Source organism: Grampus griseus (genome assembly GCF_964374135.1).
Source record: "Grampus griseus genome assembly, chromosome: 9".
NCBI lineage: Eukaryota > Metazoa > Chordata > Mammalia > Artiodactyla > Delphinidae > Grampus > Grampus griseus.
The window spans coordinates 91099407-91119407 of NC_139003.1; the positions used below are offsets into that span (position 1 = coordinate 91099407).

The window sequence follows — 20001 nt, forward strand, 5'->3', positions numbered from 1 at the left end:
TGCCGTACGCGGGCCTCTCACTGTTGTGGCCTCTCCCATTGCGGAGCACAGGTTCCGGACGCGCAGGCTCAGCGGCCATGGCTCATGGGCCATGGCTCATGGGCCCAGCCGCTTTGCGGCATGTGGGATCTTCCCAGACCGGGACATGAACCCGTGTCCCCTGCATCGGCAGGCGGACTCTCAACCACTGCGCCACCAGGGAAGCCCCAGGAGCTCATTCTTAAAAGAACATAAATATGTGGACACAGACTAAACAAGATGCCCAAGACTAAACAAGATATTTACAAAGATTTTACTCAGCCTAAAAAGGAAAAGGAGAGGGACTTCCCTGGTGATCCAGTGGGTAAGACTCCACACTCCCAATGTAGGGGGCCCGGGTTCGATCCCTGGTTGGGTAACTAGATCCCGCATGCATGCCGCAACTAAGACCCGGCACAGCCAAAAAAATTAAATATTTTTTCAAGAAAGAAAAGAAAAGGAGAAGGTAAGTAAGACTTTGCTTAGAAACTGTGACCCACCATACAGCAGTTCAATACATTCAAGAGCTACTAAGTCTCTAAATTTTGACATGTAGGTTACAATGGTTGGAAACTGATCACCACTGTTCACTGTTTAATACGGTAGCTACTAGCCCCAAGTGGACAGAGATTTAGTGCCCAAAAACATATATATCTCATTAATATATTCTACACTGACTGTATATTAATACAATATTTTGGATATACTGAGTTAGATAAACTATATTGACTCATTTCATCTCTTTCTTTTCGTTTTTTAAAAATTAAAGTATAGGGCTTCCCTGGTGGTGCAGTGGTTGAGAGTCCGCCTGCTGATGCAGGGGACGCGGGTTCGTGCCCCGGTCTGGGAAGATCCCACATGCCGCGGAGCGGCTGGGCCCGTGAGCCATGGCCGCTGAGCCTGCGTGTCCGGAGCCTGTTCTCCGCAACGGGAGAGGCCACAACAGTGAGAGGCCCGCGTACCGAAAAAAATAAAAAAAATTAAAGTATAGTTGATTTATAATACTGTGTTAGTTTCAGGTGTACAGCATCTTTCACTTTTTAAAATACATTAGAAAATTTTAAATTATGAATGTGGTTTGCATTGTGTTTCTATTGGACATCATCAAATTAGAGAAATTGTTCAATTGTAAATGTTGGCCCATGAACATTTGTTTTGGTTTGGATCGCACTTAGAAACTCTAAGACTCTGAGAGTAGGATTAGATTTTAGTCCGGAGTTCCCCCAGGAAATGTTGATGGTAGCGTGGAGAAGTGAAGCAGGTAAGGAAAGAGAGCCAACGCAGGGTGCATTAGCAAGCAAGCTTCTGCAGTGGGCAGCCCCGCCTTAACCCTGCTGGGGAACTCTGGGAGACAGACTCAAACACCCTATAGACATCCTAACCGAGGGGCAAGGGAGCTGGGGCATTTATGCATCAACTCCTGCCAATCATTGGCTGAGGGCTGCTTCTGGGGGACATTAATTCCCCATTATGTCCATGTAGGGACAGATAGGTCTCAGGAACCACAGAAAGCCCTCAGGCAAAGAGCTCTGATGCTGGAAGCTGCAAGTCCGTTTAGTGGGCTCAGAAAAGGTAGGTGCTAGGGGCATACAGCTGGCACCTACAGTGTTGCCTATGATACTGCAACTGAACACATTAAAAATATATGCATTTTAATTGCATAATCATTTAACAAAAGTGAAGAGAGCTAGCATACAGAATGACTCCACCTTGAAGATTAATACTATAGCAACTGTTTTATAACTCTAACTTGATAGTTAATAATACACCCACTAATATAGCAACTATAATAGTCACATTCAAGGAGCATTTGTTAGTATTTACCAAAAAGGGAGAGGGGATGAAGGCAAAAAAACACTTACGTCCTTCAGGGACTTCCCTGGTGGTCCAGTGGTAAAGAATCCACCCTGTAATGCAGGGGATGCAGGTTCGATCCCTGGTCAGGGAACTAAGATCTCACATGCTGCGGGGCAACTAAGCCTGCACGCCACAACTACTGAGCTTGCGCGCCTCAACTAGAGAGCCTGCGTGCCACAAACTACAGAGCCCACGTGCCCTGGAGCCTGTGTGCCACAACTAGAGAAGGGAAAACCCGCAGGCCACAACTAGAAAGAAGCCTGCACGCCACAATGAAAGATCCCGCGTGCTCCAACTAAGACCCGATGCAGCCAAAAATAAATAAATTAATTAAAAAAAAAAGAAAACTAAACTCTTAAAAAAAAAAGCCTTTCAATAAATTATAATCTAGTAGAGGAACTAAAATATCTATACGAAAAATTGCATTGCCAAGCAGATTATACTTAACTCTGAAACACCATCCAAACACAATGCAAGGCCAAAATGCCCAGCACATTTAAAAATAGATAGTGATTAATATAAATAAACTCTGGGGACTTCCCTGGTGGTCCAGTGGCTAAGGTTCCGTGCTCCCAATGCAGGGGGCCCAAGTTCGATCCCTCGCCAGGGACCTAGATTCCACATGCTGCAACTAAAGAGTGCGCATGCCGCAACTGAGAAGAGTCTGCATGCCACAACTACAGATCCCAAATGCCTCAACTAAGACCCGGCACAGTCAAATAAATAAAAATAAATATTAAAAAAAATACAAACAAACTTTGAAAAGAAGTGTTTAAGACCATGCTGGACTCCAAAGTAAATTCTGGAAGAGAATATTTTCCTATATCTTATAGTGCAGGTATAGTGACATTATTTCTATAAAGTCTATGTAAAGCTCAGGTGAGGTTTTCTTTACCTGCCTTAAGCTCAGGCTGTTTTCCCAACTCTGTAAATCCAGGTACCACCAGATGAAAGCTTAGGGTTAATTCATTTGTTGGCACATATGAACTTCAACCAGAATGGTGCTATACAGAAAGGCAAAACAGAAATCATCAAAGTTCTAAACAACTGACTCCCTTTCTTGTGGCTCAGCATGGCTTAAAATCAAAACTAAGTTTCCTTTGCCTTGCTGAGCCATTCAGAAATGCAGTGTGAAAGCAAACTACTACAAGCTAGATTAAAAAAAAAAACTAACCATAGTGGATTTCCAAAACATCAAAGTATAGTGTAAAACTGTAGGCCAAGAATGAGGAGAATGAAGAAAAATGCTAATGATAAACACTTGGGCACAGGTAGAAGATATGAAGGATCCAGAGAAGAAACAGGTAGAATCAGGCCAGGGTCCCCAACACGAACAGGAAAAGAATTTGGGGAAAAAAGAAGTCAGTCTTTCCCCTATTGATTATCTATTTTGGGACAGATACTGTGTAAGATTCTGAGTATATAAAAAGCTGAAAAGACATTGTTTGGGGAGATTTAATTATTGTCACATCTACACTGCATCTCCCTACCAGATCTGTTTTGGGGGGAGGATTATGCTTCCTGCCCCATCAACACCAAGCTTGGTTGTGGGACTTGGCTAATGAAATGTGAGTGGAAGAGCCATGTGCTGCTTCTGAGCAGAAGATGTAAGAGCCATCACACACTCCGACCATTTCCTTTCCCTCTACCATGCGCCCCATAATGTTCCAGATAGGGGTTGCTTCTCCAGCCTGGATCTCAGAGAGAAGGGAAGATGAAATGGGCAGCTACCGTGCACATTTTCATAAGTGAGAAACAAACCTGTTCTTAAAAGCCACCAAGGTATTGGTGACCTACCCTAAACAGCCTGATACAATGGTTCACCATCAAGAGTAGAAATGCAGAAAGACAGAGTAGCCTGAAATCTAACAACAAGCAGCCAATGGAGCTACTGAGCAGAAGAGCATTCAAGGCACTTACAGAAACATTTCAGAAAGGAAATCAAATTGGAAAGATGAAGGACAAAGTGGGTGATTTAGCAAATGGGAGCCTGAGTGGTGGCCAAGCGATTGAAAGAGGTAGGATGGTACTGAGAGAGGACAGCAGGCCACAATCATTTGTCCCAACAGACGGCAGATCATTGAGAGAGAATAATATGTGAAATCAGACATGTGATTTACCCAGACAGATCTAGATCCAGACCGATCTAAAGCCTACAGCCCTGAAAGGGGTAATGAGGAGGGTTTGACTCCCCTAAGGCCACGTTTTTCAAAATAGGTAAGTGTAGACCTTAGAGGCACTTAATGATTTGTCTAGCACACTTACAGCCACAAAATAAACCTAAAACATCTCGCTGGAATATCAATTTATTGAGATTGGAGGGGGACAAATGGAGAAACCATTATTTCACCACCACTAAGCCACCTGTTAGGATGTAAAGTGAAAAGCTGCATAGAGATGAAACAGAACTTCACAGATGTCTCCTGTTTTCAGATGTCTGCTTAAGACTCTGCTCTACTACTGCTCCTGCCCCTTCCCTGGAAAAGTGCAAGAAGCACTTAGCTCAGGCAGGACTCACATCTCACCCAGAGGGATGCTTTCCCCTCAGGAAGTAATACAGAGCCAACCACAGTAAGTGATGGTTTTGAGTTACCCCGACTGCTCAGAGTACCTGGAAACAGCAGAAGAGTAGGGTGGAAAGGCATTCTTTTCCCAAATACTTACGAAATAAAGCATGTCAAATTAAGCCCACAATTAAGTCATTGCCTTTTCTTTCAAGAAAAGTACAAGAAAGAGAAGGAAATATTCAGGCTCCAATCTATACACTGCATTCATCTAGCCCAAGGGGAACAATAAACATTTTAAAAAATAAAATAAGCATCCCAGAAGAAATGTTTAGATATTATAAGAGTGACAGAAAATTCAAATGATATAATAATGGCTTAAATTCATGAGTTCAATTTAGCCAGATAAACTGGAGGCTAACTTAAGTAACTTTATTCTTTTCCAATTATTAAAATTCTTAATTTTCCCCGTGAGTATTAAGGTTCACAAAGCATTCGGTAATGACCATATTGAATTTCGTATAAAATTCTGCCTGACTCAAGCAAAAGCCTCTGGAAAGAAATTTTTCACCTATAATATGCCACACAGTAGCTCTGCACAAAACCTATTGCCTAATAAAATTTACTTAACATCATTACTCTATGTGAATCACAAGTAAGTTTTAAATGAGAAATAACTTCTTATAGCACTGCTCGCATTTCACTGAATCTAAAGTTCGTTCCAAATTCCTCTGAAAGTTACCATTTCAGTCCTTCAGCCTTGAATTGTGTATTGTGCATGCGTGTGTGCAGAAAAAAGACTGAAAATTCCACAACCTTGTGAATTTTCCCTTCAATTTCTTAATGTCATTCTCTACAGTATAAAATTATTATTCCAACTCTTGGTCACACTCTCCTCAGGACTTATGGGCAAGTGCATTGCCTACTAATTGCCTACTAATACGCCTCTTTGGAAAATATCTAAGAAGGATTCACTGCCCACAATATCCCTTGCCCTGGCATATAGTATAATAACATGCCCCTGGTGTTAGTCAGAGGTTCTTTATTTTTTCAATTGCATCATTTATCAGTGTCAGGAGCCGCTGCCTCTCAAGCCTAGACGGTCCCCCAGACCTGGCTTTCTTTCCACACAGCCCAAGGGAGTGGCTTCCTTCTCCTTCCTCATTAAAGCTACCCCCAAACACCCCTCCCTTACGTGTCACGCCCTCACAGGGCTGGGGAGAAGGAAACCGTCTCCCCAGTCTTCTGTTTCCTGGATGTTCTGGAAAACAAGCCAGGGTCATTTTGGGTTTCATCATGAAGATATCCAAAATGAATAGGCAAGCTGGACCTAGAGATTGTCATACTGAGTGAAGTAAGTCAGACAAAGAGAAATACCGTATGCGGAATCTAAAAGAAATGATACAAATGGAGAAATGATACAAATGAACGTATTTACAAAACAGAAATGGACCCACAGACTTAGTGAATGAACTTATGGTTACCAGTGGGGAAAGGGTGAAGGGAAGGGATAGTTAGGGAGTTTGGGATTGACATGTACACACTGCTATATTTAAAAAGGATAATCAACAAGGACCTACTGTATAGCACAGGGAATTCTTCTCAACGTTATGTGGCAGCTTAGATGGGAGGGGAGCCCTGGGGGAGAATGGATACATGTATATGTATGGCTGAGTCTCTCTGCTGTGCACCTGAAACTACTGCAACATTGTTAACTGGCTATACTCCAATATGAAATTTAAAAAATTTTTAAATTAATAGGCAAGCAAAAAGTCTTCATGGTTTTAAAACCTTACAAAGGTCTGAGACTCACTGCCTCTAGTCAAAGAATCCCTTTATTCTCTTGCAGAGTGGTCTCTTGAAGCTGTTGCTTTCTTCCCCTAGTGCTGTGAGCACCTCTCCATGATACCTGCCTCTAAGGACTAGACTGAAGTTTAAAATCTAATTAAATAGCTGGAGAGAGAGTGAAACAGGCACACCACCATGGAAAGTTTCAAATATCTTTGTTACCCAATAGGAAGAAATCACATTCCATACCTAATTAAATGTGTTTCCAAATTGTTCTACATCAGATTGGTCCTCAGGAACACCAATTACTTAATTATTTGTTTATATGTCTTGGGGGGAGGGTGGGGCAGAGGAGGGGGTCGGTTCCCAGATAGGCCTGGCTCCTGGGCAGCTCTCGCTGCTTGTCTCTCTTCAGCACCTAGGACAGCTCCCAGACACATCTTTGGTTCTTGAACATTTAAAGATTTAATCTATGTAGTGTCAAAGGACTAGCTATAAATGCTACCACATCAAGGTTTCCTACTGCACTCTAGTAATAAGTGCAAGGAAGAGTTACAGACAGATTTCCTTCAAGGTAAGCCTGGTTCCTGATAAGAGCTACCACAGACTGACACACAAGAAGAGTGTCTCAAAGTCCTACAGCTATGGCAAACTGTATCTGGGCATTGGGCTTAAAAACAGGGTTGCACCAAACTATGATGAATAACACTTGAAGATTAAAGAGTCAAGTCGTTTATTGTTTAGGTACACTGAATTCTGAAACACTAAAAAGATATTAATATTGGTAAATACTTATGTCTAGGACTGCAGGAGCCAATACAGAGGTACGATTTTGTTAGCTTACCTTAGACCCAGTTACGCCTGCCCAAAAGAAAGAAACTGTACTTGAAGCATTGATTTGAATTTGAGATACAACGCATAGAATGAATTGATAAATTTCTAAGGAACTAAACTCAGCACAGCAACCACTGCAAATTCAGAAGCACCATGCCCCATACTACCATGTGCATGACACCCGCGGTCAGGGGCATATACCACGGTGGCCCTGACTGTACTGGCAAAACCAAATCCAGTGCATTTTATTTGCAAGGCTATGCAGGTCTAGCCAAACACCTTAAGGCAATATGTATTTAATACCTAGTAAACAAGCAATGGCTTGTTGAATTGACTTGTTAAAATATGGTGAATGTAATTTATATTTATAGGTAACTGATTTATATTTATAGGTAACTTTGTTTTTAAAAAATAAAAGCAATACCCACAAGACAGAAAATTTTTTTATTAAATATCCTCTTTAACTAAGAAACTGGGTTGATGTTTTAAAAGGAGCCGAGATAGAAGGCCAACAGTATTAACGGACATATGAAACTTGGATCTGAAGAGATGTAACTTCAAAAACTGTGATTTCACAAAGGTAAGTCCTATCAGCTTGCCTGTGATCATGAACCTATAGAAGTTTCCAGAGTTACATTATTATTTTTGGCCTTTACTGACCTTCTTCTCTTGAAAAGGCTAAGTAACACATCAAAATTAAAATTGGCTCAATTTCTCAGAGTTCGGACAGGTTAACTCAATCTTGATGTTAGTATATTTTGTGATCATTTTTGAAGCTGAGGAGAAAATCAGATTATCAAGAAGATTAGATTTAATGGAGTTATTATCAGCAACTTGATGAACAGATGACTAGTAAGTCATAACGTCTGAATCCACTTATGATCAAAGACAACCTTAGGCTGCTCAACGCTCCAGGCACTCTTGGTTTACTAAGAAATAGAGCTCTCCCTCTGATAAGCTCGGGTGCTGTTCAATTGGAAGATGAGAGTTTTTCAAAGGTAAAAGCAGCAGGGTCTTAGGCACGTACATTTTTTGCTTCCTTGCTTTGAGCTCTTTGTCGTAATAGGAGCCGTCATTAAGAACCTAGCACTGATTTCATAGCACCATTTCTTTATTTTTAAAATTTTCTTTTGGCATATCTTCGTGCAAAAGATATAAGATAGAGAGGAGACTGGAGTGTATTTTGAAATCACATTTCTGGGCTGATGGCGGCAGGGAGTGGAACATGGAAGGGAGATAGACATCAAAGAGAACATCTCAGCTTCCACAGTTTTATCCAAGATTCATGGCCCAATTTCCAACTATCCTTGTCAGCAACTCCAAGCATACCTACGATCTGAAAACCAAATCAAATACCTTCTGCCTTTCAACAAAACAAAATTAGAAAGCTAGCTAGTAATTACATGTACCATTTTTCCATGTATTTCCCTTAAGCCAACTAACGTGTTTATAGGTGTCTATTCTGATCTTTTGGAAAAGCTAACCCATTGTGCGTGCGAGGGGATAGAACTACCTAATTAGAACTGTTAAACTCACCACCACAGGCAGGCTGGATATGACTTACAGACATGCTTTATGGCCTTTAGGCAACTGAGTTTGTAAGCCTTGAAAAGCCATCCCATTTGTTTTTCATTTCGTGTGTGTGTACGAAGAGGCTTGACTTACAAGCTGCACCAGAGACATTATATACATATCTTTCCAAGCTTTGCTTTAATTCCTAGAGCACAGTAATGAATACAGCGGGGAGGGGGGAAATGACCCAAAAATTAAGAGAAATGCCACAGGAGCCCCCCCTCAACAATGACTCTTCCTGTGACTTACTGTTCAGTGTCCCTTTCTGTGGGTATGGATACCACTCCATTTACAATATTCTATCATGGCCAAATTGGACAGGACTTAAAAGTATTAGAGAAACAACTGCTATGTCAAGTTACAGAGGTGCATTGATGAGTAGGAATGAAGTACGTACCTTGTCTATCATTTTTCCAGACATAAAATAACATCCAGGATGCTTCTGAAACTGCCATTTATGATGTCTGTGTTAGTTCGTTAGGGCCACCGTAACAAACTACCAGAGACTGGGTGTCTTACACAACAGAAATGTATTTCCTCACAGTTGTGGAGGCTACAAGTCCAAGATCAAGGTGTTGGCAGGTTTGGTTTCCCCTGAGGCCTCTCTCCTTGCCTTGCAAACAAACAGCTGCTTTCTCGTGTCCTCACATGGCCTTTTTTCTGTATATGTGTGCATCCCAGTGTCTTTCTCTTTTCTTAGAAGGACAACAGTCATGCTGGATTAGGACTCACCAATATGACTTCACTTGACCTTAATTACCTCTTTAATGGCCCTATCTTCAAAAACAGTCACATTGGGCTTCCCTGGTGGCGCAGTGGTTGAGAGTCCGCCTGCCGATGCAGGGGACACGGGTTTGTGCCCCGGTCTGGGAAGATCCCACATGCCGCGGAGCGGCTGGGCCCGTGAGCCATGGCCGCTGAGCCTGCGCGTCCGGAGCCAGTGCTCCGCAACGGGAGAGGCCACAGCAGTGAGAGGCCCACGTACCACAAAAAAAAAAAAAAAAAAAAAAAAGTCACATTCTAATGTGTACCAGGGTTAGGACTTTAACATACAAACTTAGGAGGTACATAACTTCAGACCATAACAGTGTCCTCAAAGCAAGCCTTTAATATAGCAATAAGTAACAAAGTCAAACACTTACTGAAGGCTCCCTTTGCTCCAGACACTGTCCTATTAACTCATAATCCTCACAATACCTCTGAGGTCAGCACACATTTACAAATGAGAAGACTGAGGAACAGAGGCTGAAAAGCTTGGCCAGAGGTCACAGAGCTAACAGACGGCAAGCCGGTTCTGGAGCTGAGGTGGTCTGGATTATTTAGGCTCCGCAAACTGCCTCAAAAGCCCACGTTTCGCTGCCCTCTCCCACTCTATGCCCTCAAACTGTAAAGGCACAGACGCCAGCAAATGATGGATGTGGCTACGTAAGAGAAATCAACTGTTAACCAATGAGAATGATTTAACTAAAGGAATCATTTTTTCTGTGCTCTCATGATGTAGTTCTAATCTGTAAATAAAGATACTGGCTGTTTACTTGTTTTTCTCAAAAGCTCATGATTCCTGAGTATACTCCATTGGATTCATAGAGCATAGGGGTTAAGTCGGTGGGCTCTGGGATCACACTGCCTGGCTTTAAAATCTGAGCTCTGCCACTTTTAACTGTGGAACCTTGGGCAAGTCACTTAGGCCTCTGATTCATCGTTGGTAAAATGAAGTGATAATGGTATTCACTTACTAGGGCTATCACCAGCGTCAAAGGAGACAGTCCACGTAACTTATCAGCAGAGAACCAGGCACACAGTATGCATTCAATAAATGTTGGATGCACTATTATTATTTTACCTGATACCTTTTCAATGATAAACTGTGCAAAGAGCAGGTGTTTCATAAATGCTTGACTGAACCAAGTTCTGCTACTTGTCATAGTACGAAGGAGTATCTTCATGAGGAATATACAAAACCTCCCCCAAACAAGCCACTGGGGAATTGTGACTGCTTCCTTCGTTTTAATTTGTATTTCTAAGTCTCAAACACACATTTATGTTTTTCAGAAAGTTTTTTTGTACCTTTAAGTGTTTCAGCAACAGAGGATCCTAGAACCCGTGGCAGTAATTTATGCAGATGTGTAAGAACCACTGAATCATGGATATGAGAAAAAAATCAAACTGACATGATAAATTACTGTGAGGAAACAAGAAAGCATGAATACCCATGACCAACAGAGTAATAAGTGTTAAAGCCCTACTTGTGGAATAATAATAATAATAAAAATAATATAATAAAATAAATATAATAAATAAATATAATAAATATAATATATAAATTTATATATTTTATAAATTTTATATTTATAAAATATATAAATTTATATATTTTATAAATTTTATAAATTTATAAATTTATATATATAAATTATATAAAAAATATAAATATAATAAAATAATAAATTATAATAAAAATATAATAAAAATAATAATAATAAAAATTCTTCATCAGTGCTTTTGCCTAAGCCAGTCAGGTATGGCTTGGAAATTTGTAGATTTTTTAAGCTCCATAGAAGAGTCTTACAATTATCTGGGTTTAGGAACACAGTCAAAAGAAGGTACAATTAAGGAATAATGTGTATTACTATTCCACATACATGGAAATATATGTATTATCTTCACTATATCAGTGAAATCTAAGGCTTGCATCCAAGTTGTTACTACCTTATGATGGTTCTTTAGAGATACAAGTCAAACGGGTGACCCGATTCAGAAGTCTGGAATGGGACCCAGGAATCAAAATTTTGAAAGGCATTCAGATATTCTACTGGTTATTTGGGAACTTCTGCTTTAATTTCTCAGTGGGTCTATCATTTAATTGACACAGTGTGTGAATGGACACTCTCGTATGTGGCTCTAGTATGAGATAGCCCAAAAGGCCCTTAAAAATACGTCCGGCTCCAGGTTTCATTCAGTCACCATCAGACATGCCTTCTAATGCATTTCCATCACTTAGACTATATCTTCAGCGCAAAGTTAGAAAGGGGCTTACAGGGTGACTTATGACAGAGAATTGCAGGCAACTGCAGGGAATCAGTAATACTGACGCAAATCTGAAAATCAACGGCAGCTCATCTGTGCCAATGTTTACAACCATTCCACAGCCTCCTTAGGCTTGGATGAGAGAGATGCCTAATTCTCTGCATCACATTCTCAGAACAGTACAGTCAACCTGGGGATCATTTAGGGAGGGGCATCCAAACTAGATAATAAGTTGACTTCACAAGGAGAAGTAGGAGATACATGGAATTGGTCTCTAAATGAATGCTGGGAAATGAGATACTAAATCTTCTCCAATTGGCATAGTTAATTAATGTAGTAAGGTAAAATACAATTAAAATAGGCAACAGAATAAGACAGATGAAAGGAAACCTTTTGAGCAATAACATGACGAGATTCCTCTAAAAGTGATTTCTTAAGTGGGGAACAGGCTCTATAGGAAGTGGCCCAAACAGTGATGCCTAGAACATCTGTAGTTTGACTGGATCAAATTTTAGTTAGGTTAAGCTTTTGATTTATATAGGCCATAAATGAAAAGATATTCTTGTGGTTGGAATGAAAGAAATAAGAACAAAGAGGATAAAAGATGGACAAGTTCTCCAACGAATATTTTTTTCTTTCTCCCATCCGGCACCATGGACAGCAACACCTGAATAGTCACAAGAAGTAGGCAGACTCATTTCTCTCCTTGAAAGCCAGTGAGCAAAAGAGAGGTTTAATGGGTGTGTCAGAAATGAATAAACAGAAGACTATAGAGAAATGCAGGCACATTTGAAGGGCAAGGGCCAATACATTCTTTTGACACCTGCAGGTTTCTTCTCTCTGCTCCCTTCCACAGAAGTCAATTGTATTGGCAATCAATGGGTGATACTTACCCAAAAAAGGACTCTTAAGTCAAGACTATATATGCAAACCACATCTTTTCCACCAGAACAATGGTACAAAGAAGACTGAAAGTCTTAACTAGGGGCTTAGACCATTTTTTGTAAGAATACCAACTGGAGTGAGAGTATACTCATACGCTAATGTTAAAGGTGAAACTAGGATACCAAAATGCATTCTAATGATGGAAATATAGTAACATTATCTCAAGATCCTGTGTCTTTTTTCTACTACTTTATTTTTTAAAAGAAAGAAGATTTTTGCACACTAGACCACAAGCTTGACAAAGACAGAAACTATTCTGTCTGAACGATTTATCACTCTGTTTGCAATGCCTTATGCTTAGTAGACATTTAATTAGGTGTTGAGTCAGCCAAGAAATGCTTTTAACAGACACTTATTATTTGGCTTGTTATATATATATTGACCTGTTACCTTCGATGAAGTATCCAGCTCCTAGCTCAAGCCAATGTCTCCAGTTGTGTACCGGATCCCAACTCCTCTTTCTACTCAAGGACACAAGTCAGCTGTTCTCTCCCTTCTCTGGTGATTCATCATATTTTCCTTCTGTACTGAATGAGTCCCATTAGTATACACATATTTCTGCCACCTTAGGAAAATGCTCTTTTGACGTCACTTCCTTCCCCAGCTACAGTCCTATTTATTTGCTCCCCTTTGAAGCCAAACTTGAAACTTACTGTCTCCAAGCCTCCTGATATATTTTACCTCACTCTATATATTCTCTATCTATTCGGTTTTGTCCCCCATAGCGCTCATCATTTCTAGCAAACAGTATAATCTGCTTATTTTTATTAAAGTGTTTTATTTATTGTCTGTCCCCCTGTTCTGGAATGTAAGATCCACAATGGTAGGAACCTTTGTCTGCTTGTTCTCTGAAGTTTCCCAAAGACCTAGAACCATTCCTGGAACATAGAAGACACTCAATAAATATAAAGAAAATGAATATTGAAATGGTTACATACTATTGTTCTAAACATGCACCCACATGCTACCATCAATCAAATAACCGTGAAACTTCCTTAAAAGTTGATACCAAGAAGAAATACTTTAAATTTTGGAAAACACTGGCACACTAAGATGGTTTTCAGTATTACGGTATTCTCACAGAAACGTATAGCTAGCCAGAAACAGGAGTAAACTTTATTTCCAGAGATGCAGACATATATGAATTCTCTTGTAGTATACTGTGCAATTATTGAGTTCAAACTTTAATGGAAACCAAGTATAAATGCAAGCAACAAGACTCAACAATTCTCTCAGAAGTTGCTCAGAAGAAATTAACTGTATCAATATATTGATACTGTATAACTGTATAAATATATTAGTGCTGTATGGTCAAAATATTATCCGATCAGAGAAGAGTAAGCTTACTCTAAAACACAATTTATGAAAAAAAACCCTACAAATTGAAGAATGTAACTGGGGTTCAAGGACTGAAAAACATTCTTCTGCATTAATTAAAATTACTTATTACATTGTGAGTAAAAGTATGTAAAGCTCTCAGAAGATGGAAAATACCGTACATGCCAGTTGACACATATGGAGTAGCATGGAACTAGGGCAGCTTCAGAACCCAGAGAGGGGACCAGAGCCTTGCTCTAGTCTCGATAACCCAGGTTAGAATCAAATCCAGGCCATGTGAGACATTCTCCAAAGGTTATTTTGCTGCCAAAAATTAGGATGAAAATGAGAAAGTAAATGACAATGAAGAGAAACACTGACAATGAATGAGTGAGGAGGCATGGAAAATCCAAGACAAAGAGTGAGTACAGAGCTAAGTGTGACAAGGAGGGATATATTTACTAATAAGCACCTGTCAGGTGCAGAGGGCAGAGATTTTTTTTTTTTGGCTGTGCTGGGTCTTCGCTGCTGTGCACGGGCTTTCTCTAGTTGCAGCGAGCGGGGGCTACTCTTCGTTGCAGTTTGCAGGCTTCACACTGCAGTGGCTTCTCTTGTTGTGGAGCACAGGCTCTAGGCACGCGAGCTTCAGTAGTTGTGGCGCACGTGCTTAGTTGCTCCATGGCACGTGGGATCTTCCCAGTCAAACCCGTGTCCCCTGCATTGGCAGGCGGATTTTTTTAATGGCTGGGAAAGGATGCCTTCCTTTAAATATTTTATAACCTAATGAGGACAGAGATGCACATCTAAAATAACTGTCATATAAGAAAACTGGAACAAGAGCTTTTGGGTGAATTACAAAAAAATGTACACTGGAGGACACAGAGAAAGAGAGAGCCTGGCTGAGGGCACTGGAAAGCCGTCAGGTAAGAAATATCTTGTAAGTTGACCTTAAGCAAAGGTAGGACTTCAACAGAGGGAGACGGCAGGTCAGGCAAGGATAGTTCAATCATAAGGAAGCACCCGCAGTGGAGAAAGTGGAAGAAGAAATTGGAAGCGAGCAGTCCAGTCCCTAAATACCACCACCAGGCATAGGAACAATCAGCCAGCCCCTTTCACATCATGGTTATCTGTGTTAAAAAGAAATAGTTCTAGGATATCTGTTAGGACTATCTGCTCAAGGAAATTACAAACTTTTCAGAATGTAAATGCGATTTGCCATAAATAAAAATTTTATCCACACATTAACACACCGTGGGAATATATCCTGTATTTATGTTGTTTTTTCAAACTTCTATTCTGTAATTTTTAATTATTTATACAGGTATGTCCTAAAAAGTGTCGTGAAACTGCTTACAAAAATTCAAGCACTATTCAACACCTCTTCCATCCCAGAAATAAAAACGTGCTCTAGGAACATACTCCAAATGATCGTTTCTGCCACTAGTTCAGCTTCATGTTTAACAAATGTTTTAAAGTTTATGTTCAAAGCACTAGATTCTGTGCAGAGAAAAAGATGAAAGCGGCCACACGGGACCCCTGTGCAGAGGAGAGATCGGTATGAAGACATGACTCCACCTTTCAGACATTGGATTATCCTAATAATGAGAATCAATGGCTCTGGATCCTCTCCACTGGAGAGCATTTCAAGGTCCCGATATTTCTTTCCTTCTTCATCTGTGTTATACCAATTAGGCCGTTACCTGGTGGTGGGCATGGAGAGAAGCAGCAGAGCTACACTGTATGGTATTTCAAGGGGGGACTGAAAAGCCGTGGAGACGTGAGCAGAAGTGAGGCTCCCTTCTCCTTCATATGAGAAGTTCTCAGACCACACCTCCATTAGGGCGCCCATATCTGTACTTGCTGAAATGTGATCAAAGCTGGTTATCTGAGCCCCACCAGCCCCTGGGTTATCCTGTTGTAATCTGCACACTGGCCATAAGCATGGCATCTTCGTGGACAAGTTTATGAGCAGGAAGGAGAGAGAGAAGCCACCTTCTCTGGGCTCATTAATAGACCCGTCAGCAAGCACCCAGGTGAACTGAAGTGAAAGCAGCCAATGTTCACACCAGTCACTTCTGCTACTTGTTAGCAGCTCTGGTAAAAGAGGAAATATAGAAAGGAAAAAAACAAACCCTCTGGGGAGGAAACGGTGAAGTCAGGTCTCATTCTCCTGGCTGGATGTCTCCCACCCTTGCTTTCCTTACCACTCGTCACCATGGAAAACCCTGAGCTCTTGGGGAAGGGGTCACTCTACTCTCCTTCTGGACACTCCTCTCCCCTTCCTCCCTGTCCTGACTGGGTGTTCATGGACCACAAAATCCACAGCAACGGGGAGTGCAGTGGACAATGTGAAAGCATATGCACAGACCCTGCATCCATGCTCTCCGGCTAATGCAAATCAAATAACTTTTAGGAAAAGAGGTCTGGGATCAAAAAGAGAATTTGGGGTTGGAACAAGATAAAAGCTAATCCTCAAGCTCAAGTGCAAACATAGACCCGTCTGCTACCTCTGTTTCCACCACAAAGAAGCAGGGAATATATCAATTACTATAAGGACTCTTCTGATTTTCTTAAAGAAAATTTAAAAGCAAGATCATCAGAGCCCCAGATGCTTGAATACTTTCTAGAACATTCTAATGGTCTACTTTTCTTAACATTCTTTTTTTTTTTTTGGCCGCACTGTGCAGCATGCAGGATCTTAGTTCCCTGACCACGGATCGAACCCATGCCCCCTGCATTGGGAGCATGGAGTCTTAACCAATGGACTGCCAGGGAAGTCCTAGTGGTCTACTTTTAGAATCTTTTGATTAAGTACTAATTTAGTATGGTCAGGTGACTCTAATATACTGCACAAATCCAAATAAAGTTCATTTTATACTATAAATAGTATTTTTGTTGGATTTGAAATACATATACACAGAAAAAAACATGAAATCTAGATTTCCCAGGTCAATGTCTTTAGCGTATGTCACCTTAAGAGAATGCCTTCTGCCTTTAGAGTAATGATTCACATTAATACAAAAAATAATAAGCCTTGTAGAGGTCACCACAATCTTGGTAGATCCTTCATCCTTGGTTAATGTTTCTACATAGCATAAAAGCATATGCAACAGATGGGAATTGGTCACCAATACATACTGGGGGTTAAAAAGACACAGTTTTCCTTCTACAGAGTATTAATAAATTCAGTCTTCAGCTATTCTTCCCAACCTTTAATCTGTTTCTATAGAAGATTAGTAAACCTCTCTCCTCACCTTCCTCCCACCCCCTCCTTTTTTCCTTCTCTCCCTTTAATATACAGACAAGGTTAAAGTTCCCTCCCTCCTCATGGCAGTAAAATGACTATAAATTTACTCTTTCTGATTAAAACAAAAAAATATCAAAATGAGCATGTGCAAATGCAAGATGATTTTCATGTGAGAATATTTTCATAGGGAACCAAAGAGGGTCAGGAGACTCCCTGAGAAATACTATTTTTACATTTCCGTTCTATTTGTTTTACTCTCATCAAGTAGAATTGCTTGTGCAAGTTTCCCAAATGTTTAAGTTTTACCTGCGTTATGAAATTTGCTAATGATCTTGACAGAGCTAAGGTGTTGAGCTTCAAGAATGACAGTATACTATTGGCTCCATAACATTTGAAAATGTATATAGTGAAAGGAATAAGCAGCAGAGCATTTAACTGATGATGATTTAGCCAACTGCACTTCTCTCTAATACCTTAGACAAAAAACAATCCTCACCTTGTTCAGTCAACGAAGTCCAAAAAAGAACAATAAAAATTCCCCATAAGGGGCATCTCTGGTGGCGCAGTGGTTAAGAATCCGCCTGCCAACGCAGGGGACACAGTTTCGAGCCCTGGTGCGGGAAGATCCCACATGCCGCGGAGCAACTAAGCCCGTGCGCCACAGCTACTGAGCCTGCGCTCTAGAGCCCGCGAGCCACAACTACTGAAGGTCGGGTACCACAACTAATGAAGCTCACACACCTAGAGCCCGTGCTTCACAACAAGAGTAGCTACAGCAATGGGAAGCCCATGCACCACAACAAAAAGTAGCCCCCACTCGCCACAACTAGAGAAAGCCCACGCACAGCAACCAAGACCCAACACAGCCAAAAATAAATAAATAAAATAAATAAATTTATATTTAAAAAAAATTCCCCATAATTGGAAAATGCAAAGTACTACCTTATCATGAATGCATTCCTGAACTTGATGCTTCCCAAGGTTAGCCTTCTGGGGTGCTAAAATATCATAATGCCGTAAAAGTGACTGAGAAAAACAATCTAACAGCAAAGAACTAATTAGCTCCACAGGGACACACCGGACAGGAAGACTAGGTTTCAAAGGATAGAGGGTAAATCCTCAAGGAGGGAAATCTGTAAACGTGAGTCACTTCTTCTACCCAAAGCCGATCCCTTCAAGCAGACACTGGGGACTGCTCGGCAAAGTAACAAGGGCCCTCATTGACAAGTTTCTCTGTGGGAAGTTGCTGCCATCCAAGTCAATGATCTGCACGAGTGCTATCCTAGTGTATGAGAAAGTGCAAGAGAACTCACCAAACGAGAACATCAGGAGATGTGGAGAATCTGTTCTCCCGGAGGAGACTGGGGGGCAACTTAGTCTATGAGCCGACGTCCAACATTTCTCTAGGAATTCTCTTTTCTACCGTCATAAATCCAAATCTCTCTATAATACTCAGTGATCTGGACATGATCTAGTTTTCCATCTATCACCGGTTTCTTCTCCAACTCCCCTCTCTCTTTTCTCATTTTCAGATAGAACGAGATCACTGTTATTCATAATAAATTGAGTTCCTATGTGTCCGACCCTTAGTCTTGGGATGAAATTGGAGACATTCAGCAATGTGTTTTGGTGGAGACTAGTCTACCGGGCTCTAACTGCTGGATTTTATATCCCCTGTTGGTAAGGAAAAGAAACAGCATGTTACAAAACAGCCAGAACGCTGATACACAAATGGAAACAAGAAACCTCCAGGATCAGGGATCTGCAAACAGAAGCAAAGGCAGTGACATAACACCTACGTTGGGGGCTTCCCTGGTGGCGCAGTGGTTGAGAGTCCGCCTGCCGATGCAGGGGACACGGGTTCGTGCCCCGGCCCGGGAAGATCCCACATGCCGCGGAGCGGCTGGGCCCGTGAGCCATGGCCGCTGAGCCTGCGCGTCCGGAGCCTGTGCTCCACAACGGGAGAGGCCACAACAGTGAGAGGCCCGCATACCGCAAAAAAAAAAAAAAAAAAAAAATTGTGAAAACCTACGTTGATCTTCTATTGCTGGCTGTCATCCCTGAGGCCACAATTTCCTCTGTGGACACTTGTGGCTCCAATGACAACAGGAAAATAAACCCATGTCCTTACATTTTCCCTGTGTCCAAACCTTATTTTCCAGAGTTTACTGGCCCAGCCTACCTCTAGAATGATCTCCAGATTTGAAGCTTCTAATCTAAGAGACCCCGACGTTTATCTTCCCTCTCCCTGACCCTCACGCATGGTCTCTAAAGATGATATGCCAGCCATTCATCAAGGCTTAGAAATATAAACAAATAATTTTAAAAAGTTTGTTTCTTTATTCATATGTCTGTTAAACACGTAGCACCCTATTAAAGGAACAAATACCACAAACTGTGTTTTTCAACCTTTTTTTTCATTGCCTCCCCTGAGGAAACTTTTTAGACGTTCTTTTCCTAATTATACCCCCATGAAATGTTAATACCATAGATACACCATGTCTACTTATGTGAAGTATTCCCATAAAAAGAGTATGATATTTTTCATCCACCAATAACCAATTTTCTCCCTCTTGGGAGATATACTCTCTATTGAAAATGCGTGATCTTAAAGCATGCAGCAATTGAAATTATTTTGTCAGAAGTATTTAATTACTGCTAATACTCAGTGGAAGGTAAATCACCGAAAAGATCGCCTTTCCTTTAGATCAGTAATCTGTATTGAAGAGCTCCAGAGGAGCAAAGTCTTCATCTCCTGGGATTCTAAAACACAAATCTTCCCGCAGTGCCTACTACCTCTTTGCCTCGCACAGAAAAAGTCTACAGAATTAACCATTGTTCCCCTCAAGTTAATGCCAAGCCCAATGAAGACGATCTTTCTTCAATCTCAAG

General features: G+C 41.0%; 1 protein-coding gene across 3 annotated transcripts in view; it reads right to left on the minus strand.

The window, feature by feature from the left end:
* AMPH (amphiphysin) overlaps positions 1-20001 on the minus strand; it is a gene marked incomplete at its 5' end in the record, with an annotated part of 190479 nt that overhangs the window by 83203 nt on the left and 87275 nt on the right. The window lies entirely within an intron of this gene.